The following is a 13,503-nucleotide window of genomic DNA, read 5'->3' as shown; positions in this document are numbered from 1 at the left end:
AAACATTTTTCAAGTTTTATTTTTAAAAATTACATTATTAAGCATTCACTGAAATAATTTCTGAATGTTTAGTGTTTGCAATATACTTTTCATGTATGGTGCTAAACTGTTTTTCGCCTACAGGATAAGTATTACATCTTATCATACTATTACACTGATTTCCTAGGTTGATATAGGAACTCTGACTATGAAATTGGCATTACTTCAAGTAGTTATCCTCAACTCCAACACAGGTTTTGGTCTCTTTATACTTACTTTGGACTTGTAACCTGTAGCCTTCCAACAATGCCCCTTTGTAGAAAGCTTCCATCCCTTGCTTTCTGTCTAAATATATTTTCATATGTAATTGAATTCTTTACCAATTTGCATTATTTATGAATATCACTGAAAAGGGATTAATATAATTTTCTATTTATTAGTGAAAATAAGTTGTCCATAAGCTAATGACTTTTATACAGGCCATTATTAATGGCTGTATTTATTATGATCTGCTATTTATTAAAATCTCTCAATCACTTAACAAAGAACAATATAACTAAACTTGTCTCAAGTGAGATTGGTGATTCACTGGAGTCACAATGTATTGTACTAATATCGACCTCCCCACCCCAGATTGAATGTTTTCATTCTACTTACAAACTCCTATAAAAACAAAAGAATTTCTCCCTTCCTAATGTCCAAATTACATTACATATTCCCACCCTTCACTGTAGAGAGCTCTGTGGACTAATGTGAGGGGTAGATAGTGGTAGAGGGTTAGGATATTTTCACAAAGGCAGAAAAGGGCTTCTTCCTTGTAGTAGCAGCTCAAGCTTCTGCCTGCAGCACCAGCATCCCTTATGGGTGTAGTTTGAGTTTCATTGGTTTCAATTCTGGTCCAGCTCCCTGCAGATGGCCTGGGAAGGCAGGAAAGGATAGCCCAAGTCTTTGGAACTCTGCACTCACTTGGTAGACACAGAAGAAGTTCCTAGCTCTCAACTTTGGATCAGCCCAGAGGTGGTTGTTGCTGCCTTTTCTTTTCTTGCTGTAATTCTGCCTTTCAAATACAAACAAGTATCTTAAAAAAAAAAAGCAGAAGAAAAATCTAGATGACATGTGATCTTATGCAATTTCAGAAAAAAAAGAGAACGAAGACTTGGTGAACCTTAGTAAAATGGGCATAATCTGGGCATGGTGCGGTGGCCTAGTGGTTAAGGTTCTATCTTGCATGTGCCAGGATTCCATATGGTCACCGGTTCTAATCTTGGCAGCCCCGATTCCCATCCAGCTCCCTGCTTGTAGCCTGGGAAAGCAATTGAGGACAGCCCAAAGCCTTGGGACCCTGAACCGCCATGGGAGACCCAGAGGAGGATCCAGGCTCCTGGCTTCAGATTGGCTTAGCTGCAGCCTTTTGGCCACTTGGGGAGTGAATCATTGGGCAGAGGATCTTCCTCTCTGTCTCTCCTCCTATCTGTATATCTGCCTTTCCAATAAAAATGCACAACTCTTTAAAAAATGGGCATAATCTGTGCTATTTGCTCTGTTGAGGTTCTTGGCTGCCAATGACTTTCTCAGTCTCTTTAAACCATCTTTCTTTCCTAAATAACACTGCTTCATTTGCAAACAATCAATGAACTCTGCTCCCATATCCCTTTCTTCTTCCCTTTAGAAGAACATTTCAAAACACAACTCTCTAAATGACCAAAGACATAGGAGATGCTACAATTCATAAATCAGTTTCTGCTATCTTGGCTGCTGAATGTAAGATATTTCAAATTCTCCATGAGACAATAAATTAAATCTCACAAGAGTACTTTGTATCTTCAGTTTTTGACACTTTTTAACCATTAGTTCATCTCCTTTTCCTTTTGTTCCTCTATACTCTGTTCTCAATATAGAAACTGACATGATTTCCTTAAGTGGGCAATCATATCCCACTATTTCATCGTTCTCCCAGGGCTTCCTGGTACTTCTCACTGTGAAGCTGCATGGTCTGGTTCCTGACTGCTTTTCTGTTTACATTTATTGCAGACCTACATATTCACAGCTCACTGAGCCAAGACTTTGATAGTTGCTATTCTATTTACCCCAAATGGTTTTCCTCCATATATTTCATGTAACTAGTTAAATAACATCAGCCAAATATCATCTCTTCACCTGCCATCTCTATTTGCTAGCACTATTATTTTCTTCATTGCAATGTGTTTGATCATGTTTACATATTTATTTACCCATCTTCCACCACCAGAGTGTTCCATGAGGAAGCAGGACCTCTGAGTCCTCATTACTCTATTGCCAATGTCTAGAATGGTAGAGACTCAACAAATACTTACTGACTGAATGAAATAATGAGTGCTACACAATAAAAAGGCTAACAAGAATATTAACAATGCTTTTCATCTGAATGTTATTTAAAACGTATCTCTGGGCCCGGCGCGGTGGTTCAGTGCTTAAGGTCCTCGCCTTGCATGCCCGGGATCCCATATGGGTGCTGGTTCTGTCCCAGCAGCCCCACTTCCCTTCCAGCTCCCTGCTTGTGGCCTGGGAAAGCAGTCGAGGACGGCCCAAAGCTTTGGGACCCTGCGCCCGCATGGGAGACCCAGAAGAGGCTCCTGGCTTCAGATCGGCATAGCATCGGCCGTTGCGCTCACTTGGGGAGTGATTCATCGGATAGAAGATCTTCCTCTCTGTCTCTCCTCTCTGTATATCAGCCTTTCCAATGAAAAAATAATAAATATAAATCTTAAAAAAAAATCTCAAAATTCCTTGAAAACGAATCCATGCTTTCTTCTTCTTCAGTATCAGAAGTACTAATTTCTCCAATTAAAAACTAGAACCCCAGTACACATTAAAGACTGACCCAAACTCACATAGTAAGTATTGTAGAATTGTGGTTTCAAATCTTGTCAGTCCCACAATGTTTTTCTTAGATCACTATTTAAATCGGAGTTGAAGTGTCTGAAGCCTACTGACAGGTTAGAGTATTTCTGTGAATCCTTTCAACAGTAGTTCTTGTAGAGGGGAATGGTTCATAGCTCTCAAGAGACTGCTGTTGGAAGCCACAAGCAAAAGGGGTTAGGAATTTCTTTAAATAATACCATTCTCCTGGAGCCCAGTGTGATGGCTCACTGGCTAAATCCTCATCTTGCAAATGCCAGGATCCCATTTAGGTGCCAGTGTTCATGTCCTAGCTGTTCCACTTCCCATCCAGCTCTCTGCTTGTGGACTGGGAAAGCAGTGGAGGATGACCAAAGCCTTGGGACTCTGCACCCACATGGGAGGCATAGAGGAAAGCTCCTGACTACTGGTTTCAGATTGACTCAGCTATGGCCATTTTGGCAACTAGAGGAATGAACCAGTGGATGGAATACTTTTGTCTCCCCTGTCTATAAATCTGCCTTTCCAATTAAAAAAAACATGAAAGAACAGAAAAAGAAACACCATTCTCAAAAAAGAGTGTCTCCCAGTCAGCCCCAAGCATCCTGGAAGGCTCCTGTCTTCAGTGTTTTCTGCAGTGAGGTAATGTCTGTGAAAATCATCGTACTGGTGGCTGGATATACTCTCCTCTCCAGTAATGACTCACAGGCATGCTGGGCCTCACAGTGTGGCCAACCCTTCTTGGAGCTCATAGGAACAAAGACGTCTGATCCCAATGAAAAGAGATGGGAAGGGAGAGATGTTTTCAATCATCTTATTAATTAAAGACCATTGTGCTCCCGTTCATGTTTGCAGTACTTTTAGCTTATTTTCAGGTGTGTTGTTGTAGGTGTAAAGATCAACTAATAAGGTGAAAAAAAGCTGTTATAAGGCAACAGATAACCAACCAAAAGGAAAATGTGTAAGTAGAAGTGTAGGTCAAGTTTACTTATCAGCTTTGACAGAGTGCTTTTGTGGGCGATTTCTTAATTCATTTCCATTCTCAATAGGTAAGCAATGAATATAACAGTCCTCCAATTCAATGATTAAGACATATAATTTTCCTTACAGTATAAGAATGGTTCAGAATAGATTTTTAGCTTTGGAAATACCATATGACTACGTTTTTCTAAATGTAATAATTATCAATAAGCAAGGCACATTTTTCTTTGTAAGTTTTTTTTTAATTGAGTGCTACTTTTCAGACTATGAGAAAGAGGATGATAAAAACAGAGGCTAATAGCTAAGGGTGCTCACCAACAGTCAGATCCTTTTCTGAGTACTTTGTTTTATTCCTCCTTTAATTTTCTTAGTAACTGTGTCCACAAACCAGGTATTATCGTCATTCTGTTAGAAGCCAGGAAAGCGAAGAAATGGGAAGGTACTTGTTCACATGTGAACAAACCAGGATTTTCATTTAGGTTCTTGATACCAGGCCCAAGCTTTTCACCACCATGCTATTTTCTTTCCTCTGCAGTATTTCAGACTCTTGGATGCAAGAGCGTAGATAGCCAATTTTGGTCATGGTCTTTGCCTATCTGGGTTACAGTCACTCTCCCCCACAACTCATGACGTTAAAAATGTCACTTTTTCTAAAATCATTCGTGACACATATCAGCCATCCCCCAGTCTGCTTAAGCATCTATGGTCAACTGGGTTTCAATCTCACATTTAATGGAACTTTATAAAGCACATTATTATCCCTGCCTCTAAATAACTCTAAAATTTATTAATTTGGGAGTAGATTTTAATCAGATTTCCAGTGTCCTCATGAAGAGCTAAGAAGTTTTAAATGACACTGGATATATAGTAACACATTAAATTGCTATTCCCATAGGTCCCAAAAGGTCAAACATTGGTAAAGGTATTGACTTAACTTATGGTAAGTATTCAAATATTATCTGCTATTATAAGAGAAATTCATTTCATCTTGCAGTCCTCCCTGCCTGCAAACACTTCTAATCATCTGGGATATACTGCTGGCAAATGGTAATAGATAAGATTGTACTTGCCTATGATTTTAATCTAGGCTTCTTAAAATCCTAACACAGCAGGTATCCCTAAAATAAAGGTACTAAGACAGTCTGAAAATGGGCCTTAGAAAATTAAATTCATGGGCCTGGCACTATGGCTCAATGGCTAAATCCTCTCCTTGCATACTCCTGGATCCCATATGGGTGCCAGTTTTTATTCTGGCTGATCCACTTCCCATCCAGCTCCCTGTTTGTGGCCTGGGAAAGCAAGAGAGGATGACCCAAAGCCTTGGAAGCATGCACCCAATGGGAGATCCAGAGGAAATTCCTGGCTCCTGGCTTCTGATCAACTCAGCTCCAACCACTGGGGCCACTTGGGGAGTGAACCAGTGGAAGAAAGATCCTTTTCTCTGTCTCCTTCTTTTTGCAAATCTGCCTTTCCATAAAATTAAATCTTAAAAAAATTAAATTAATAGTCTTATTAATTTCTTTTCATAGGTTGATGTACTTTCCACTAGATCACTTTCAAAATATTGAGTCCTTGAAGTGGATTCCTGGAGATTATCGTTTCTTATGCTTGATGTATGAGCTTTCCATGAACTTAACATCTTAACAAATAAGATAGTGCTGGAGGATGGAAGTTTAAAAATCAAGGTATCACCTGAGTTCCATTTTTTTCTGGAGGACCTGGGGAAAACCCCTTTCCTTGGTGATCCAGCTCCTCCAGACTACTCTAGTTCTTGGTTTATGGTTCTGCCATCTTCAAAACGCTGAAGCACAGCATTTTCAAATCCTTTTCATCTCTACTGTGATGCTCCCATCTCCTCTGACTCTCCCTTCTCCATCTTTCCTTTAGGAGGACCCCTCTGATAGTCTGAGACAATCTCCCCCTCCGCTTCCCATAGCTTCCTACCTTACTCACACCTATAGAATCCCTCTGGCACATAAGGCAACACAGTCACAAGTTTTGAGGATTAAGATGTGGACATTTTTGAAGGGGGGAAGCATTATTCAGTCTATCATAGAGCCAAGATCATATCTAATCATTTCTTTGAACACCACCCTATGGTATGCCACACAGGTGTTTCTTTTTTCACACATTTTTACGCATGCTCCCCACAGTTCTTAAAGAGACAGTAACTGACAATTCTCTAATCCTCTTGACCTGAGAGAATCGAAGGCATAGACTAAGCTTTGGTCTGTATAGTCTTATTTACTCCTTTACCCAATTTCATTCAATCCTATGTATATTTCAGCTTGCTCATTTTGAAGAACTCATACTTCTTTCAGCACTTCCTTCTACTAATTCTAGGACTAAGAGGCACTTTTTTTATTTTTTGAAGAAGAGAACCAACAAAACAGTGTTTTCTAGAACTTCTCATGACATTTTTCTTGTGCTCTTCCTTCAGATACAATGTATAACCCATTTCAATAAGCCCCCCAGCATTTGCAGGTGTTAACACAAATGGCTAACACATGAGAAATTCCCTCACTTAGCTCCTTGCTTGAGTAAACTTAGCCCAAATGTCTTCCTTCTTGCTTCTAGAATCTGTGCCTCCCTGACCTTCTCCGCTGCCCATTGTTTCCTGTGCACACACACTGGCTCCTAACCACTGAAGTCTCAGCCCAGGCCCATCATAGCTGTATAGCATCCTTGTCCTGCTGGAAACTATTCAGCATCCAGAGGACCATCTTTATGCTGATAACACTAAAATATAAAATAATGCCAACAGCTGGTGCTACAAATGGCTTTTAAAAACGATGTTCATTCACTAAAATTCCTCTTGCTACTTTTGACATGAAACACGCAGTCTCTAATTATTCTGATCAAGACGGTGAAATACAAAAACAAACTTTAATTGTGTTTAACAGATATTTAATCAGGACTCACTGAACTACAGATTAAAGCTGAAATTCATAAACCATAATTACCCGATTGTCGCAATCTTTTGGTCCACATTCTCCTTCCGTCTGGGCGTCTGGCACCTTGCCCCGAATTTCTTTTACTGTCTTCTCAGCTTCGTTACTGTTCATGTTTTCCAGCAGAGATTTAGCACAGATTACAAAATATCTGTTCTTGGCAACTTTCTTCATTAGCTTTTCTTCCCATTGCAAAAAAGTTTATTTTATTTTTTCTATCAGAGTAGCTGGAACCAGCATACATTTAGTGTGCTTTGATGACACAAACTAATTATATAGTTATCAGGAGATAATACAGTCGTGAGAACCATAGTTACTATAGTTATCACGCAGGTATTTGCGATTTCTACAATATACCATGAGGTATGTCCTAGTCACCATGTAATTACCTCAGTCACCAAGTACATTGTTTTATGAAAAATACTTGGCTCACCCTAAGAAAACCTCCTCTATCACACTGGAGGTCGGGGAGTGGAATTTTTAGTTCTTGGTTCCAGTACTGTTCATTCCCAGGAAGATGTAGTCACACGAACTGTTCTAACATTTTGCTTTTACATGGAACGCATGGTGCGATTTTGCTTTCCTCTGCCTCACTCCACCCAGGTGAGAGAAGTAATTACCAATAGTACATACATTTTCTCTTTTGTTCCAAAGAAATAAGCAGAGAAACAAAAGATCCACTCCCACCCTCAATCCCACCCCCAGTTCCCACCCCCTATTTACTTAGGATTTGTTTGGTCTGGCACTTCCCCCCTACTCTTTCCTTTCAAATCTCAGTCACTCACATTTGTTTTTCCTAGAATTATGGTGTAAATCATTCTTAACAAGCTAGCCTGAAACTTCTCTCACTCAGTGGAAACACAAAACTGCTGCCACTGTAATTGAAACATGGAACTGTAGGCTTGAAGTTCTTTCTAGCTGGCTCTTTTGGGCCACTCTTCAGAAGGACACGCCGAGTTTCTCTCACAGTGTGGTAACCCCTGTGTCACACAGTCAGCATAACATCACAGACCAAGGCAAGAAGATAAAGAGAAAGGCGAGGTGGGTGGTGCCTTTATTCCCCCAGTAGAGCACATGGCTCTCCAAAGCAAGACTTCAGTTGCTTCCTATTTATCTCAAGTTGATGGCTTGAAGTTTGACCTCACTGATGCCTTCAGACATGACACAGCACCGAGAGTTCCAGTTGGAAATAGGATGCAGTGGCTTTCTCTGCAGCACCAGTTGAAAGCTATTTCCAATTCTGCTTTTATTAGTCACCTCTCGATCTGAGGGATGCCCATTGAATTGCACACTTCACTCAAGTTGGGGTAAAAATCACCTCCAGGTTTGGAAAGGCCAGAAAAATTGCTTTCCTATCTTACAGCATTGTTCTTCAATCAACCAGTTCCTCTAAATACAGTTGACAGCCTTTGAGATGCAAAATGCATCACTTTAATGTAGTAGAGGTCCCCTTCACTGCATTGCAAAATCTATTTAGTAGAAGCTTCTTGGAATAATTTGTCCCTAGACCTGAGGATGTGCAGTGATTTTAAGCATTTTAAGCTAACGATAATGGTTAGTGCTGAGAACAGATGTACCTGGCTGTGATGTGATCTATTCCAGTAGGCTTTTATGAGCTGTTCATTCCTATTGACTTAGCATTTTATGTCTGTGCTTTTGCCTGGTGTGATGGTTGCATAGGGGTGTCATGTGTGTATTTTCCTGATGTGTGATGGCTGCACAGGGGGCTGTGTGTATTTTCTCTGCAATGGCTACACAGAGTGTTGTGTGTGTTTGCCTGGAGTTATAGCTGCACGTGTTATTGTGTAACTCTTTCCCCTATTTGATGCTTGCTTGCAGGGTCCTGTGTGTGTCTTTTTCTAAGTCCAATGGTTGCTCTCGTTGCTGTGCTAATGATGGACATTTCTAGCAATTATCTATCTACAGGGTCCTGGGGAAAAAATTGTAGCAAAATCAATAAACAGTGCTAGACGGACCCTTGTAAATACGAAATGACACCCATGTATAAATGCCTTTTCCTCCGACTGCATGTTAAAATCCAAGAGCTGTTACCTTATTGGCATTGGGATAAAATTTCTATGGCCTCTCCATCTCTTTCATATACTGCAATTGTTTGGGGGAGTCTGAGATTACTGCTGGTTGGAGGGCTTTTACACATGAATCTAATAACACTTTTCACTACATTGTCCTACGCATCACCTCTTAAACTCCATCCTGACTTGCTCTGCTGTAATGGTTGATATTCTGAAAGAGAATATGCCTTTCATTATTCCTGCCTTGTCACAGAGCCCTCCCCACATACCTTCTACATCACACACACAAGACCTCCCTCCTTTACCTCTCTCCAGTCTCTCTGTATCCCTCCTGCGTTCCCCAAATGGAAATGACAAAGGAAAGAACCAATGAGTTTAAAGTCTTTTGAAACCCCTGGAATACAGATGAGCTGGGAGGCATCTGGAAACAAAACCAGACACTTGACATCAAAGAGACAAGTAAATTACTATCCTAATCTAGGAAGAATAACTAAAGGTGTCAGTGGGGTTCCATTGATAGCACTTGGCCTTGGGCCAGAATGCCAAGGGTTCAAACTCCACACCAGCTTTGGGCTCAGGCCCAAGCCTTGCCACTGCAGGGCGCAGCAGCATGTGCACCAGTGTTAGAGGTGTCAGCCTTCTGCAGAGAGGTTAAGTCCAAGTCCTTTGCATGTTTGTCAATCTGTCCTGAAGGAATGTGAAAGACCACCTGGCTTCTTCCCTGATACCCTTCTCAACAGGATACGCTGTGAGGAGCTAATGCTCAGCAGCAATACTTGCTAATATCAGGGTTATAAAAATGAGTGAAAACCCCCTTTCTGAGAAGCATGCTCCAAGAAATAAAATGTGTGCGAGAAAAAAAATCCAATTGGCTTCTCTCCCCTACACACACACACACACACACACACACACACACACACAGATCTGATGTCTGTCCCAAAGATTCTTCCATCAATGCAAATAACTAAGTTTGGAAATCTAAAACTATGTGTCTAAAAGAAAGGAAATGTTTTCATTGGAACAGCTTACATGTCTGGTACACTTGCATAAAAACTATTGCATAGCATTTTAGAAACCAAATTGCTATAAAATGCTTAATACAGTAAGAATAATTATGAGATTTTGCATGCACAGCTGGTATACAACTAGTCTCAGCCATAGACTCAATGGGGCCTGGGAAAAGCATTTATAAAAAATCCTGGTATGCTGGTTTAGCTCACCATTAACAGCCGATCAACACTTCCTCTTCTCTCTAGGTAGACAGGAAAGATATTTACCTACCCAATACTTAATTTTTTTTTCTTGGTGGATTGATTAATGCTTGATTCAAAGAATTTTAGTCATTACTTAATAGTAGCAATATAAGTGGTGGTAACAGCACACAAAGGACCTGACTGCGAGCAAATAAACAACTCTAGGACCATATCGTTTGCCACACCTTCTCTTTGTTGCCTGCCTTTTCTTCTATTCCTTCATCTGTTCTTATTTTCCCCTACTTCTGTAGATTCAACTTTCTGGGTGACTTCTTGGGTCCTATGAACAAACCTGCCACAGCCTATCTGGCCTTCCCTTCCTCTGGGTAACACCCAGAGTCAGAACTTTTCATTTGTGCTACAAATTATGATTCTTTGTTTTCCATTTCTTGTAGCTCCAATTGATAATAACACGAGGAGGACTAAAGTAACTTGGATGAGTTGGAAATGATTAAGAACACTTTATTACAGTTTATTTCTTGGTGAAAAAAAATTAAATTTAATAGTCAAATGAAAAAGCCCTTTCCTGTTGTCTTTTAGGCTGTATGGACAACGCAGAAGCAGGTGAGAGGATTCTAGTGAGATTGCACTGCTGGGTACCTCACTGGACTCTTTTGGTCACAGAAAGAAAAGCCACTGTGGACATGTGGGAAGCCCAAAGGGTACAGACAGTCCCAAGACACAAAAGTAGCATGATACAAAATAGAATGGATTTGACTAGAATCTAGAAGTTGAAATTTACCAACAAATTTTGCTACTTAAGGGCTTGCTAAGTCATTCAGATTCTTCAACTGAGAACTGAAGCTCTTGGATTAGAATTTCTCCATGATTCCTTTTAATTTAGATAACCTTATATCTAAACGAAGGCTAACAGGCTCACCTGGTTTAGCCACCTCTGTCAACAAAGAAATAGTAGCTTTGAACCCAGATGGCTGTTATTCCACATGGCGCCAACCTCACTGAAGAGGTACAGAAGCTCATAGCTCTCCCTACAATCTGAATAGACCAGTTTTAAACTGGCTTCTTTGTACTATATTGATATTTTCTTATTTTTGTTTCTCCTCATTTATACAGCATTTCCATTACATGAAACACAGAACTAATAATCACCACCAAGAAGGTTGATCCTATCAGAATGGTTGATCTGATCAACCCCCTCAGGTTCTTGAGAAGTCAAAATGATTTATTATTCTTATCCATTCTCTCACTCCGCTCTCCTTTGCTTCTCTAGACAGACATGCATACTTATAGAAGGACAAAGGTAGTATTGGAAAAACAGAGGAGAAATCAGACTTATCATGGTCAAAGCTATGTTTATCATCAATAAAATAATATAACTATTTATATTGGCAAAGTTTTCTCATTTAAATATGCAAACAGTATAAAGGGAGGTCAGCATTGTGACATAATGAGTTAAGTTGCCACCTGCCAGCATCCCTTATTGGAGCTCCTATTTGAATTCTGGCTGTTTCATTTCCAATCTAGTTCCCTGCTAATATATATGGAAAAACAGTAGGCACAAGTGCTTGTGTTCCTGCCACCAATGGTACAGACCAGGATGGAGACCTAGGACTCTGGCTTCAGCCTAGCCCAGCATCAGCCTTTGTGATCATTTGAGGAGTGAGCCACTGAATGAAGATCTCTCTTCCTCTGTGTCATTCTGCCTTTCAAATAAGAAAAGGTAAAACACTTCCTTCTGCAGGACTCATGGTGAAGTCCTATAGTAAAATCTGTGACCCATGTAATTAGCCTCTGGGAAAGCAAGATGATAAAATGCTACTGTTGAATTTTTTTCTGAGAATTTTGGCATCTTATCTATCCAAATTTCATTTTCCTGAATTAATAATAATTATTGTCAATTATTGAGTATACATTAAATGTCAGGCACTTCAAATACATTATTATGTATTATTAAAACAGCTCTTTAATTACCGCCCTCACTTTACAGATGGGAACACTGAGGCTCAGGGAGGTAAAATAACTTGTACTCTTGATGGTGTGTAGAAGACACTCGGGGCTGTCTTTATCTATACTTTGCAGCTCCATTACATTTCTTGGTCAAATCTAACTTTATTTTAAAACCAACAGCCTTGCTTGAATGCTTTGTTTGCAAGCAAGGAAAGCACCCTTTGAATTCTTTCTTCACATTTTGATTCATTGCTTTACATATAGTACAATGAAAACAGGAGATGGTTAAGTTTTCTCAGTGGATCTGGCTGCTGTCTTTTCTTATTTATTTGAACTGAGATGAATAATTAAATTTGGGGCACTCAATCAAAGTGAAAGAATGAGCTGTTTGCTATCTGAATATGAATTTGTTATTAATTGATCAGACATGGATAAGGTGTGTTATTACAACTATATTTGTGAGGTATGATTTACGTGGCTCTGCTGCATATTGCTCTGTGCTGTTTTTCATTTTCTTGCACTTTGGACTTTTGTTTTGTTTTTATGAATTTAGTCACAGTTGGTTGTGTTTTGAACTTTGTAAAAATGTAATACTGAGGAAATTAAAAAAAGAAAAAGAAAATATTTTCAAAATGATGTCAAAATCAAATCTACCCCTCACTAATTTGATTTGTAGGAAATGAAGAACAAAGTATTGCAAGCAGAATGCTTTTAAATACATCCTAATTACTTCAATGTGCAAATGCATTGACTAAATCAAAGCATGCATTTAACACTTTGCACTTCAATTGTGCTTATTCATCTAATTTCTATAGATAGCAATTCCATAAAAAACAGGAGATAAACTCCACTATACCCAGACATTCCAGTTATTGGGAGCAAACTATTGTTTTGCAGTTCAACCCCATCTCTCAAATCAGCTCACATTTGGACTAATGTAGATCATTACTCCAAATAATACAAAATAACAGATAATTTGCTATGGCTACTCAGGTTTTCTCAATTGACCTTGCCTTCCCTATTTTTCTGCTTTCATCGGTTTGGGGTTGGCAGGTACACACAGTAAGGCTTATGGTAGCCAAGCTACACATCATAGAGCAGGTTGAATCCTGCGGAATGGTTCCACGGGGCTAGAGGTGATATGAACAAGGTTGGGATGGAATCAAGACAACTGGGTTATTCAGAGCTGGAATCCTGCTTAGTTGCAACAGAACCACACAGGGAGCATCCTCTAAAATCTCACCCTGATCAAGCCAATTAAATTAGTGAGGTGGATTCTTTCAAGTAATTCTTGTGCTACAAATCTTGAAATGCCCTGCTTTATGCACTTAAAGCTCTCTGATTCTAAATACAGGAAGAGACTAAATGATATATCTATATACTCTGTCTCAATTATCAATATTCATTTCCAAGGCTAACCATGTGTCCTGGGAAGCACTATTTCTAGTACATAATAGTTCAGGGTTTAACCAGGCATGTGTTATTTGATATGCGATATCTCAAGCCCATACAGCAAGAACT

General features: G+C 39.6%; 1 protein-coding gene across 8 annotated transcripts in view; it reads right to left on the bottom strand.

Moving 5' to 3' along the window:
* ZBTB20 (zinc finger and BTB domain containing 20) overlaps positions 1–13,503 on the bottom strand; it is a 709,762-nt gene that overhangs the window by 211,287 nt on the left and 484,972 nt on the right. The window contains exon 1 of one of the 8 annotated variants that reach the window (XM_040980446.1): positions 6,801–7,451. The exons of the other annotated variants lie outside the window; for them this stretch is intronic. The gene's annotated coding sequence lies outside the window, so the exon portion shown is untranslated. Of the gene's footprint in view, positions 1–6,800; positions 7,452–13,503 lie in introns of those variants that run through there. 8 annotated transcript variants of the gene reach the window in all.

Source organism: Ochotona curzoniae, unplaced genomic scaffold (genome assembly GCF_017591425.1).
Source record: "Ochotona curzoniae isolate NIBS_2020 unplaced genomic scaffold, NIBS_Ocur_1.0 contig_3498, whole genome shotgun sequence".
Taxonomy (NCBI): Eukaryota; Metazoa; Chordata; class Mammalia; order Lagomorpha; family Ochotonidae; genus Ochotona; species Ochotona curzoniae.
This window is presented reverse-complemented; position numbering and strand designations above follow the sequence as displayed.